This window comes from Phyllopteryx taeniolatus, chromosome 18 (genome assembly GCF_024500385.1).
Source record: "Phyllopteryx taeniolatus isolate TA_2022b chromosome 18, UOR_Ptae_1.2, whole genome shotgun sequence".
NCBI lineage: Eukaryota > Metazoa > Chordata > Actinopteri > Syngnathiformes > Syngnathidae > Phyllopteryx > Phyllopteryx taeniolatus.
The window spans coordinates 9,125,419-9,139,159 of record NC_084519.1 but is presented as its reverse complement, the minus strand read 5'-3'; positions in this window follow the sequence as shown (position 1 = coordinate 9,139,159).

Genomic DNA, 13,741 nt, shown 5'->3' with positions numbered 1-13,741 from the left:
ATGTCAGCGAGCCAGAGGCTAAGCTGCACTGTGTTTGTTTACGGAGTCAGAACGGCCCTGGACCATACCAATTGTTCCAAATAAAAAATAAAAACATACCTTTACCATACTGTTACATCCCTAATGCCAATGGTACAGTGGTGCCTTGAGATATGAGTAAAATTTGTTCTGTGACCACGCTCGAAACTCAAATCACTTGTTTCTCAAATCGTTCTTTCCTTATTAAAATGAATGGAAATGTCATTCATCCGTTTCAGCAAGAAAAGTATGGAAAGGAAAATAACACTATAATATTTTACTTGGTAAAAACATAGGAGTCATTTTCAGAAAATTTTACCAATAATGGTAAAGACACTTGAAAAAAAATTCTAATTCTAATATCTTTTATGCCGTCTTGATTTTATATTGGTAAATGTCTCCCATGCTGAAACAGCCACGCTTAAAGTCCTATTTTCGAAAAGTTACTGGTGAATTCAAATTTTAGGTTTTCACAGTAAAGGCAGTCCTTATTGACAGAGCAAATGGGGGTGGCCCATTTAAATACACTTTTTGCATTGCGGTAAAGTCAAGTGCGTAGCAGTTAAAACATGCACAGTTTCATAAAAGTCGTGCGAGTTGCACAATTTACGTTTCCCGTCAAACTCTGTGGATACAAGCGCATAAATGATCCTAACTACTCATGAAACCAATTCAAATCTCGTCTTTATACAATTGTGATAACGGTAAAGACATGCAATTGTATCTGACACGTTCACACTTTCATACATGTTCATTAATGTCCCAGAAATAAGCATTTCTTTTTCCGTCTGCTATTGTGTAAATGCAAAACGGCTGCCTAATCCTGGCACTTCAGCCCACAGATCCCTCAGGTGTACTGCAACAACATAATGAGATTTGTTCAAGTGGCATGAATGGTAAAGACGGCTTGAGTGACAAAGACGGACAGCTTGTAAAATAACCAAAAAAAAGGAACTCTGTTAGTTTTCTTGGAAAAGACATTAAGAAATGAGAAAAATGCCATATATCCAAAAATGGAATTAGCATCTTCAGAAAACATATTGAAGAAACTTCATTACAGACACCTGAAGGCTAAGTAGTAAAGACATTTTGCCATTCAAAGTTTCCTTAGAAACAATTATGACCTTTGATGGATAACGACAGCCAATAATTCAAATACTCATATGAGTAAAATTACAAATAGATTTTTAAAAGCTAATTCAGTGGGCCATGTCCTGACCATTATTGATCAAATTATATGAAAATAACCCATCAGTAATAAGATAATTAAACGGAATATAAAGAAGGAAACTGTGCATCATGATTAATTCACTGCGGCTCCTCTGGTATGTGCCACGTGGCCACCGGTGGCAGCATAGTATGGTCATACAGAGAGAGAGAGAGAGAAAAAAAGGGTTTCACAGCTCTACAGACTCAGTCAACTGCAGTAATATTAGTTATATATATATATATATGTATGTGTGTGTGTGTGTGTGTTGCTCCATCGGTTGTGTTCAAATATCTGTTGCTCAACGGGCTGTGACACTGCGACTTTCGATGGCAATCATTAGCACGGCAGTGGCGTTTCTCATTAGCTTAACTTATGTTCACATTAAGTTTAAGCTCTTAAGGCAACGCTGTTTGGTTGTTTTAAATACACAGCATGTAATTGTCTTTGTTTTATGTTTGGTTTGAAAATAAACTTCAACTGGGAGTGGCATTAAGAGGCTTGAAGCCACTTTTTGGAAGAATTGTTCTAATGCTATATGCCAAACTGCTGCTTGTTGCAAAGTGAGTTGAGTTGAGTTGACTGCCACCACACAGTGCTCCTATGTGAGGTTTACCCTCGCAAGTCAAAGCAACAATCAGCCGAAAGACGGCTCTCGTATTTTGGGGGGAAAAAAACTACTCGGGTCACAACTGTAATGTTAAACACCAAAATCGTGACAGACAATCTGATTCAATCATCTATCATACGAGGATCATTAACAACACCCAAGCAGTCTTTCAATTCAAATCCATGTTAGCAGAAAGAAAACATGTTTTTTCTTTTTTTTTTAATGTATTGCATCAGCTGACATCCCATCTTAGGTAGTCCTCCAGTAATTAATTAATCCGCTGCAAGGACCGAAGTGGTCCAAGGATCATGCAATAATCACGCAAACCTTCAGATACGGAAAATTACAACTTGAAAATGGAAAGCCTGGAACCAATTATGAAATGCTAATGGGGGAACGTTCAGGGACGAGGTGTTAGCAGAAAGCCGCAGTGCGTTTGGCCTGCTTATTTATTTATTACACCTTATTCTGTTGATGCTGTGAGCGGTGCTCTCCCCCGCGGCGGCCTTAATGAAGGATCATGTCGTGGGCCTCAGCTGTTAAATGGAAGACAGACAACAAAACTCAACATCGCTTGACACGTCCGGATCATTTGGCGCCGCCGCTCGTCAATAAACGGATGACCGAACGAGTTTGAGGCCGAGTGAAGGTCATGGAGTCGTCGTAGCGCTTATCCGCGGCCAGCTGCGGTTTAATTGCGGCTTCCGGTAAGCGATTGGGTTGGCTTTTCGCTCGAACGTCATCAAAAGCGGGAAGGCGGATGGGAACGCAAACGGCTCGTCACAGAGGTGCAATTAACGGGCTGGTTAGCTTGGAAGCATTGTCAGACTTGAACGTATGCCCAATTCTTGTTGGTTCCGCTCATTACTGCACTTGCAGCATAGACAGTGCTACCACAAAAAGTCACACTGCCAATTCGCCAATCACCTTTTAAAATGTAGGGCGCACAATGATACCTTAAAAGTTGACTTAAAAGTTCAATTTGTTCTGTAATCAAGCTCTTAACCCAATATCCTCATATCAAATCATTTTTTCCCCGTTAAAATGCTGTGACAGTGTTTCTTCGCTATATTGCGGTTCACCAACTGATTATCCAGTGCATGGCGGATTTTTTGTTTTCATATCGCGCATAATTCGCCATATTGCAGGATTTGATTTTTTTGTGTTAAAATAAACATTTCCTAACCTACAAAAGAAATCATAAAACACGTTACAAGGAATAAAATGTATATAGTGTACTGTATGCACATTACTGTATGTTTAAGAATATAGAAAGAAGGTGATAATAAGAGAATGGTACAAGTTAATAGAGAGTGTGGGGAAGATTAGAGTCTGGGTAGGTTCATACAGATTTAAAATACGTATAAATCAAAAACATCAATCGATCAACGAGAGATTACTGCGATCCGTTTCAGCTGTTACATTTTGAAGAAAAATAGCAGTGTATTGTAAAACAACACAAAAACAAAAGAATGCACAGAAATAGTGGTTTTAAAAAGTGTGATTAAGATGGAAGACATACACACACACACACTCACTCACGTAGTCACTCTCACAAGCACACGCACACACACACACGCACACGTTCACCCACTCACTCACACGCACAAGCACTCACTCACTCACTCATCTCAAGCTTCCTTGTGTGCATTTCATAATCCTTTAGTCCAGTTTGGCTCACCCATTAAAGTTGAAATGTTTTTCTCGATGTATCGCAGCATGCGAGCACGTCAGCCCGTCTGGAAGTGACGTTGGCGTGTAATTGTCGCTCGCCGTGGCCGACATTTGCGGAGGTGCGTGCGTGGTCGGGGGGAGAGTACGAGAGCGCCGTGTCACGCCAACCTTTTAATGGCTTCTCTTTGTGTGCCTTAAAAGCCGCTTGACATTTCCCATCAGGATCCCGGCCACTCCGCGTGTACGTGTGCGTGTGTGTGCGTGTGTGTATGTGTGTGCGCGTTTGTCCTCCTAACTTCTCAAATATTACTTTGGACTTTTACACGCCATCCTGTAAGAACAAAAAAAAAAAAGAGCCTAGGCTGACTTCAAACTGCTCAAAGTGAACGAACCTCACTTTTTTTTCTTTTTAAACTATGCCTTTCACTACCTAGGAAATTTCACTTCAAAGCCATCATCTCATCTGACAGCTCAACAGTCCACTGAGATTCGTTCCAGGCCCCCACCCAAAAAAAACAGTTTTGAATCAAGACAAATAGCACTGCTTTTGCGAACAATAGCGTAGTGAACAATTCTTCAAAAAATAGGCTTCAAACGTTATTGTTGAAGTTTACTGTCAAACTTAACATAAAACAAGAATTAGACGTTGCGTAGTTAAAACAACTTGATAGCTTAGTCTTTCAGTCCACTAGCCTAATTCTAATCTCCTGCAGTGCTAGAACCCTTGTGATGGATGGAACACAAACAGTGCAGCAACACATGCAGTCAGACAATATAACAGTACTCAGTCTTATTCTTTATCCTCCACGTAAAATGACTAACATTACTGCCTTACTGTTGAGTTGAGACGAACTGAGACCTCTCAACGAACAGTATAGTCTGTCCCCAGGTGGTCAAACGGGCACATCAGAAAGAGCAGCACAATGGTCATTCAATGTATGCAGTGTGACAAGAACTATTTATTTTTAATTCGGTTTACTTTTGTCCTTACTGTATGTTTTGATAAAGTACAGTATTATTGGGTGCTCTTATTCCTTCAATTACACATGACAACATTTTTTGTTGTTTTTTTTTGGAGAAGGCTGCAACAGATTAATGGTATTTTCATTCCTTTCAATGGGAAAAGATGATTTGAGATATGAGTTGTTTTGAGTTAGGAGCATTATCATGGAACAAACTCGTATCACGAGGCACCACTGTAAAAGAGATTGTAAAGAAATAAAATAATCAAAGTAATTCAGATTACTCTTTAGCTGTGGCAACACTGTTGGCCAAACCTGCTATAGGCCAAACGGCCACGTCCGAATAGACAACCCCAATTCCAATGAAGTTGGGATGTTGTGTTAAACATAAATAAAAACAGAATACAATGATTTGCAAATCATGTTCAACCTATATTTAATTGAATACACTACAAAGACAAGATATTTAATGTTCAAACTGATCAACTTTATCGTTTTTTTAGCAAATGATCATTAACTTAGAATTTTACGGCTGCAACACGTTCCAAAACAGCTGGGACCGTGGCAAAAAAAGACTGAGAAAGCACCTGTTTGGAACATCCCACAGGTGAGCAGGCTCATTGGGAACAGGTGGGTGCCATGATTGGGTATAAAAGGAGCTTCCCTGAATTGCTCAGCCATTCACAAGCAAAGGTGGGGCGAGGTTCACCTCTTTGTGAACAAGTGCGTGAGAAAATAGTCGAACAGTTTAAGGACAATTTTCCTCAACGTACAATTGCAAGGAATTTAGAGATTTCATCATCGACGGTCCATAATATCATCAAAAGGTTCAGAGAATCTGGAGAAATCACTGCATGTAAGCGGCAAGGCCGAAAACCAACATTGAATGCCCGTGACCTTCGATCCCTCAGGGACACTTCAGAAAACCAATGTCAGTAAATACAGTTCGGCGCTACATCCGTAAGTGCAACTTGAAACTCTACTATGCAAAGCAAAAGCCATTTATCAACAACACACAGAAATGCCACCGGCTTCTCTGGGCCGGCTGAAGCTGCACAACAAGCAAGAATTGGAACGAATTCCACCTACAAAGCTTCAAAAATTGGTGTCCACAGTTGCCAAACGTTGATTGAATGTTGTTCAAAGAAAAGGTGATGTAACACAGTGGTAAACGTGACCCTGTCCCAGCTTTTTTGGAACCTGTTGCAGCCATATCAATTCTAAGTTAATGATTATTTGCTGAAAACAATAAAGTTGATCAGTTTGAACATTCAATATCTTGTCCTTGTAGTGTATTCAATTAAATATAGGTTGAACATGATTTGCAAATCATTGTATTCTGTTTTTATTTATGTTTAACACAACGTCGCAACTTCATTGGAATTGGGGTTGTATTTGCCCGTATGAAGGGAAACTGGAGTGGATATAAAAGAGAGGAGAAGGTCACAACGTGTTCATTGTTGACTAAATGGAGCAGGTGGAGTCGACTGTGGATTTTACATGCGCATGCAAGTGCCCCCCACACTCCAGGGCCCACCCCACCACCGAGGACTTTTAGTTGGCTGATGCGCTGGCGCAGGCAATCGATCGGCTGCTTAATACAGCAGACACACATTTAAACATTGATTTGTGGGTTATGTGACTTTTGGCCAGCGAAGATGATTAACCGAGGTCTTGTGGCAGCGCCCTAAGGTTTTTTTTTTTTTCCCTCCCGCGTGTGTGCAGGATATGAGATTTAATGGAACATCTGCAGCACACTCACGCACGCACGCACGCACGCACACACACAGGAGCTGAGGTAAATACTTCAAGCTGGAAAAAACTGCTTAAAAGTAGTCGAATTAACCAACTTTTCACTACTGACTTTTCAATGTTGCGTTTGACTTTACTTGTCCTTCACAAAACAGCAACTAATCACTAGGGGTCCGCGCTGGCAGTGCTCCACGAGACTCTGTACAAGGTGCCCATATTTTTAAAGCAGACTCTAAAGAAACACAGTCATAATGACTTGCCATTAGAGTAGAAAACTGGTGGTGTTCCACTAGGTTCGCTACTCGGTCCACAGATTCTTCTAGTATACTCTCTATTACCAGATTTACTTCCAGTTTTCAAAGCAGAGGTCCCCATATTGCCAACAATTTTAGAACATTTTGACTGATCTTTCAAGACTCGTGTGTTCTGTGACAAAAGAAAGAGTAGACTCTCTTCTTTCTTCTTCTTTTCCTTTTCGGCTTGGGTCGCCACAGCGCATCATCCTTTTCCTGCATCCTCCTCTCGAGCACCAACTGCCCTCATGTCTTCCCTTACGACATCCATCAACCTTCTCTTTGGTTTTCCTCTAGCGCTCTTGCCTGGCAGCTCCATCCTCCTACCAGTATACTCACTATTTCTCCTCTGGGCGTGTCCAAACCATCGAAGTCTGCTCTCTCTAACTTTGTCTCCAAAACATCGAACCTTGAGCTCATTTCTAATTTTATCCAACCTGGTCACTCCGCGAGCAAACCTCAACATCTTCATTTCCGCCACCTCCAGCTCTGTTTCCTGTTGTCCCAATCGCTTTTTTCTACTCCTTGGAAAAAAGGGTGGTCTCGGTGAAATGCTTTTGCACATTTGTTGCTTCTGTGTTTGAATCACCAGCTACAAATTACTGTTTGGTGAGAGACATTGATGATGCAAACGTAACTATTGATGGATTGAAGAAGTAACTGTAGTCTAATTACTCTCCTGGGAAAAGTAACACGTTACTTCACTCGTTACTCAAAATGGCGGATTTTTTGTAAAGCGTTACCGGCATCAGTGATAGTGAAGCTCGTTATTGGACGCAGACGTATCCTTGCCTTCATTCGCCGATGTCACCTCATTGTCGCAGCTGCCAGTTTTCCACACTCTAAACACCCACCTCCTAGGAATTACCTATCATTGTGTTGTCACTGCCTACTATGCACTGGAGGAGGCGAAGGCGGTGGAGGGGGTGCGGGAGTTGACAGTTTGTCAGGTCAGAGATGATAAAATGACCGTTTAGCAGCCGCTTGCTCTCGTCTCGGCTTTAATTATTCTGTTTGCTTTCCGAGCGGGAAAGTCACAAAATATAATGCGGGATTCTTGAGACGAACGAGACTTTCTGCTGAGTCTGAACCCATCATCTGATGAGTCAGCCGATGGAGAAAATAAATGCCTCCCTACAATAGGTTGTAATCATCTCAATTCTCCGCCATCTCTCTGTGTCACACAAACACAGAGACCTTAAAGAGTTAACTGCTGAGCCCACTTGAACCTTGTTGCTACGGAAAGCAGCAGCACTGTCTGTAAGTAGGAGGCCTTCACTTTTACACATAAAACTAAGAATTACACACTATATTTAAAAAAAAAAAACAACCCACTAAACTATGCTAAGTCCACTAGCTTAATGGTAACACATACCGTAATCGGAAATGTCAGAGACGGGCTAACGAGTAGGATCTATGTGACGGCGTGAAGCAGTGGATATTTGAACACGAATGAACAGCAACACATGTAGATGTACAATATAACAATATTCACAGGCATACATTCTTTGTCCTCAGTGACGACTAACATTACTGCCGCTAATTGAGTCACTTAGTTGTGAAACTCTTCTTCGTCATATGCTTGTATGATACCGCCACCGTTTGGGCTGGTCAAGGCACATACACCAGAAGGAGCACAATGTTAATGGGCAATGAAGCACAAAATAACAATGCACAAATTGTTTAATTCTATACATTTTGTTTGTATTTTTAGTGCTAAAACGGACTAATGGCATTTGCTTTCATTTCAAATGGGGGAAAGATTATCTCCGAGTGTTATGAGTTATGAGCGTTTTCGAATGAATCAAACTTGTAGTCAAGGCAACACTACTTAAAATATAACACAATCTGACTATGCTGTTACCATACCACTATGTTTTAAAAGCATGCGAGTGTGACGGATTCTTCCAATTCCAAAGGCAATTCCAGCCTCAAATTGGCCCTTTGGAAGATATTTGCGAGAGGCTGTGGAATTATAGGAATACTGGTTACCTTAGCAACGTAGCACCTTTCCTTTCCCGTGCGGTCCCCATAGGAGAAACCGGAGGGAAAGCAGCGAGGATGGAAGAGATGTCGGCTGCCAGGCGTGCGAGAGAGGACGGGGCGTGACTGGTGCATTTGTCTCTGATTTTATTTAGAATGGGCCATGCAGGAGCCATTCCCCCCCCCAAGAGTTTCCCGATTTACTGCCACTGCCACATATATTCGTCAAGTACGTGTTTCAACAGGTAGGCGTGGAACAGGGTCTCGCCCAGCTTGTAGGTGAAATTCTGTTTTGTAAGTCACCATACTGACTAACAGATCCCTGTGGATGGCGGTGTTGCATTGCTTTGATTTGGAGATCAGCACAGCTTTTGAGTAGAAGATGAAGATTAGTTGGTGAATATCGGCTTGTCGTGTCAATTATGAAGGAGAGAAATGCCAACACGCTGGAAGTCGGACATGATTGGGGACCTGACACTCAAGAGTATGTGTATGCATAATATAAACAGTAAGTGTCGCAGTAAGTAGCAGAAAGTGTGTTGCAATTGTGAGAAAAGATGACGCACTTCTTGGAGTGAAGGAGGAACGGCACATTTCTTAGTTGTATATTTGTAAATGTATTAGTTATTTTGCCATTAAAATCCCTTTCCCAGTCTTGTTTTTGCTGTTTTATCGTTTGAGGTGTCACAAAAGCGAATGTCAACAAAGTCACTGTTCTGCTTGACATGTCTTCACAAAAATCTCATTTTCTCCCTTTTTGTAAAAAACTGGGGTTTCTGGTAAAATAATAACCTATGTTTTACTGCTGATTATTCAAGAACGGAAAAGGGAAGGACAGCCCCCCCCCCCCCCCCGGTGAAAGAAATCTACTCTTTCTTTTGGTATGTTTGGTGCCTATATTGTCACAGCACAAAATATTCCGTGGGTCATGATAGATCAGACAATATGCTCTAAAACGACTGGCAATATGGGAAACGCTGCTTTGAAAATGGATGGCAGTGAATGAGTTCAACCATTATACCTGAAATGTAACAACACGTGTCAAGTGAAAATGGATTTTTACGACTGGATGAAAAATATTTTTTTCACAGCTAAGGTCGTCCTGAGTGGAATTTGTCCTTTTCAGTTTCTTACTCCCACATTCCAAAAACATGCATGTTGGGTTAAATGAAGAATCCAAATTGTCCATGGGTGTGAACGTGAGTGGTTTTTTTGTCGACATGTGGCCCGTGATTGGCTGTCTAGGATGTACCACGGCTCAACACCAAAGTCAGCTGGGATAGACTGCAGCAGTCCCGAGGCCCTAATGAGGACAAGTGCTATTGAAAATGGATGGATGGAATGCCAAATTAAACATCCATTAGGTTCTTGGTATTAGATGTCAGGTTCCAATAAGCTTCACTCTTTGGCGTGATCAATTGCACAATCAGACACTACGCTTCACATTATCCAGTTTAATCTAGCCCTCAGTGCTTGCCTAACTAATTAAGTGGCGGTGGCAGTGAACAGCTCAAGAACAAGAAGCAAAAAACGGAACCTCTTAAAATGGCACTTTGGTTTAAATTCTTATGGTCTTTTTAAGTGTAAAATGACAGCAAAGAGCCACGCTGGGGATTTGTGCGACGGCGGTGGATGAGAAGACAAAAAACTTGGCAAACAGTGGTGTTATTAATTTTCACGCAGTCGACGTGGAAGACAAATACAACCCCAATTCCAATGAAGTTGGGACGTTGTGTTAAACAAACAAAAACAGAATACAATGATTTCCAAATCATGTTCAACCTATATTTAATTGAATAACAACAAAGACAAGATATTGCATGTTCAAACTGATCAACTTTATTGTTTTCAGCAAATAATCATTAACTTAGAATTTTATGGCTGCAACACGTTCCAAAAAAGAATTTGGGTTTTAGCTGCCAACATGCTCGACGCCCAAGCAACCCAGTACGGCGGTGGCGGGAAATTTTTGTGATTTGTGCGCTGGTCACGCCTCCACTCTGAACTCTAATCATGTCCGTCTTGAAACACAACAGACGGAATAACTGCAATAAGCTGAATTAATTTCAGGGCCGTGTATTAATCAAAGATAAGCTTTCCCTCCCATGTTGACTGTTGTCGGCTGTTTGCAGTGCTCCACTCCTTCACGTCCTTGATGGTAAGTGGAATATGTAATGCTTGAAACTACTACCAAGAGACGAGAGAGAAAACTTAAAACTTAACAACTCAGCGTTGACATCGGAAGTTCATTTGTACGCTCCGACTCCTGTAGAAATGACTGACCAATCAATAATTAAACAAACCAACCAATTGGGATTCATTGAGCAATCAAGAAACCAATCAGTCAACCAACCAAACACTCAGCCAAGGTAACGAATCAGTGAGGTGGACCAATCAGTCAACAAATCATTATACCAATCAGTCAATGCAATAAGCCATTATTAAATCAAACAATCACCCAATCAATCACCAACCAACCAATCAGGATTGCGCGATCTAGCATTAATAAGGCAGTCAACCAATCAATTAATCTGTCTGTCACTCAATAAATCAAACAGGACTAATCGGTCAATCAACCAACCATCCAGGACGTATAAATGAGTCCATTAATCATCCAGTCATACAACCAACCAAACAGGACTGGTGAATCAACCAAACTATTTATCAATCAGACAACCAACCAACTGGTTCTGATCAATCAAGCCCTCAATCAACCAACCGACAAATCAATTGATCACTAACCAATGACTCTAAACAACCAACCAACCAACCAACTGGGACTAAACAATCAATCCACAAAGCCATCAACGAACGAATCGGTCAATCGTGGTCAATCAATGAATACATCCATAAATACATCAATCAAACCCATTAGTTCCATTCATTAATCAACCAAACAACTCAAATACAGCACTGCTATGCCTCTTCTTCTTGCAAGCTTGCAGAGTGCAAGTTGAATTTCCCCTTGAGGGATTCTAATAAATATAATAAAAATACATTTTAAAACGTTGTTGTGTTTGATGACCACGGCAACTAGGACGCTGAAATATAAGGAGCCACTCCACGGCCACTCGGGCGAACGCCGCCGCCGTCTTGATGGGTATCATCGACGCGCAACTCCAGCTACCAGTCGCTGCTCTCATTAGCGGGCAGCAAAACCCTCGACAACAACAACAACAAAAGTGTGTTTTGTCCAATCAGGACGAATCAACGAGAGCGCACCGAGCACATCAGCGTAATTAGTCGCCAGAGTGCTGCATTAATCTGCTTGATCTAATTATCTTTCAAACATAATCAGCACCTTATTACGTCAACCGCGCCACTCAATGTTTTTATTCCCACCTGGCATTTGCAGAGACAGAGTGGGGCACTTTTGGTTTGATTTGAGGTTAACAGGCTTTGATTGGTTCCGACTCCCCTAGGAACCTGCCGTGGAGTATTCAACCAATCGGGCGCGCCGATTCCCACCACGGTCATTGATTGATGACTGGAGGAAGATCGCGTTTAAAATGTGCACCAGTCTCTGTTCTACACTACACTTGCATCCCGAGCATGGGACGTGTCCTGGCTGGTCCATTGACGACAGTACTAAACATCTAGTCAAAAGGAGGTAATCCTTGGTTACCAGGGCAATAACTTAGACACTATTCACATCATGTGAATGTGAAGTGTGGGAGTTGTCCTGGCTGGGCCACCAATAAGTCTCAAACTTCTAGAGCAGGTGATAATTGGTTACCATGGCAACAGCCTACTCCAGGCATTAACACTACTGACCATGTTACACGCACGGGATGTGCGATACGAGTTACCCAAAATACGAGCTTCTGGGGATATGAGCCGTCATTTGGCTGATGTTTTTTGCTTTGACTTTCGAGCAAAAAATTTGAGCTAGATTTTCAAGCACACAACTTTGCGCTCTGCTAGCTTAATGCTAACACACAATTCAAAACCGCATAGACGGACTAACGGAGAGCATGGATAGTCGCAGTGTTTAAGCAATGAAATTTTGAAAACAAATTGACAGGACAATATAACAATACTAACAATACGCATATTCTTTATCCTCTGCAAAAAACAATTGCAATATTTGTATTCTAGTGCTACATTCTATGTTGGTGAGCCAAAGACAATCTTCCACCTCGGAGGACCAAAAAAAGAATTATTTTATTCCATTCTATTATTCTAATATGACTGCAGTTATTGAGTCACTTACAGTAGTTGTGAAACTCTTCTTTGTTTGTTTGCATGACTGTATTATACTGCCGCACGGCGGACGCGCACACCAGAAGGAGCTATAATGAATTAATAATGATGCACAAATTCTTTACACTTTATTTAATTATATTATCACAATATGTTTTTATTTTGTAAAGTACAATAAGATATAGTGCTATTTTCCTTATTAAAAACGGATTACGAAACTTTTTTTTTTTGCGGGGCGGGGGGTGGGGGGGGGGGGGGGGCTGGAATGGATTAACCGCACTTCCATTCATTTCAATGATGAACAATGATTTGAGATACACATATTTTCTGTTACGAGCATGGCCACACAACAAATTAAACTCATATCTCAAGGCAGGAACCTGGCTGGTTCAATGAAAACAGTAGGTGATCTGGGGTTACAAGGGCAACGACCCAGATGCTATTGACCATGTTACAAGCGCACATTTTTTCAAGCCGTTACTTTAAGTTTATAAATACGATTACATACCTCCACTTTCATTTTAAGATCTTAGTACTTTTCACAGCCAAACACACACTTGTCAACATAAAGCACACACAGACACACATACGTGTGCACATACAGCCTCATTCCTAATTAGCTTTAAATCCCTGACGTGTGCTTTCAAACCTTCTCAGCACGCAGCAGGCGATTCTCTTAGTTAAGATTCCAGACCGCTGCCCTCGGCAGATCTCATCTCTCCATCGCACACTCAAAATTACACACACACTTATTTCTGTTGTTAGTACGCAGTTGTAAGAGGTTACTATGGAAAATCGTTTGAGTATTTATTCGAGACCCATCATAAGGTCTTAGTACGCTCTTTGGCTTCACGAGTAAGATAACTCAGCGCACTAGTAGAAAGACTAGGGCAAACTAGTAGAACCACTTATTAGTCAGGTTTTTTTTCCACTACTGTATGTCATTTCTAATGACTATTAGGACAACTAGTTGTATATTGTGTAATGCGGGATGTAGGGAGTAGTTTCAACTGGATTAGCTGTTTTTTGTCGTTGAGAA